General features: G+C 38.4%; 1 non-coding gene across 1 annotated transcript; it reads left to right on the forward strand.

Annotated features, from left to right (window-relative positions):
- Positions 1 to 104: 104 nt before the first annotated feature.
- Positions 105 to 176, forward strand: Trnad-guc. Its single transcript has one exon. It is a non-coding gene; the product is annotated as a tRNA-Asp (tRNA).
- Positions 177 to 289: the final 113 nt, after the last annotated feature.

Raw genomic sequence — 289 nt, forward strand, 5'->3', positions numbered from 1 at the left:
CACAGTCGGAGTATTATCTTCTCTTATTTTACACCGCAATGCAATTTGTAATTTACTAAATTCAATACAAAAATATCATGAAATGTACTGTTTAATATCGTCACTCCTCGGTAGTATAGTGGTGAGTATCCCCGCCTGTCACGCGGGAGACCGGGGTTCGATTCCCCGCCGGGGAGAAAATTTTTGATGCCGAGAAAGTTTTATAAATATGAATAAACCTTAAACATGTAAATGATAAGCTTAAGCGAAAACTCTCCTTTCAACATATTCCGCTATGTGAACAAAGCCT

This window comes from Hyalella azteca, unplaced genomic scaffold (assembly GCF_000764305.2).
Source record: "Hyalella azteca isolate HAZT.00-mixed unplaced genomic scaffold, Hazt_2.0.2 contig16408, whole genome shotgun sequence".
NCBI lineage: Eukaryota > Metazoa > Arthropoda > Malacostraca > Amphipoda > Hyalellidae > Hyalella > Hyalella azteca.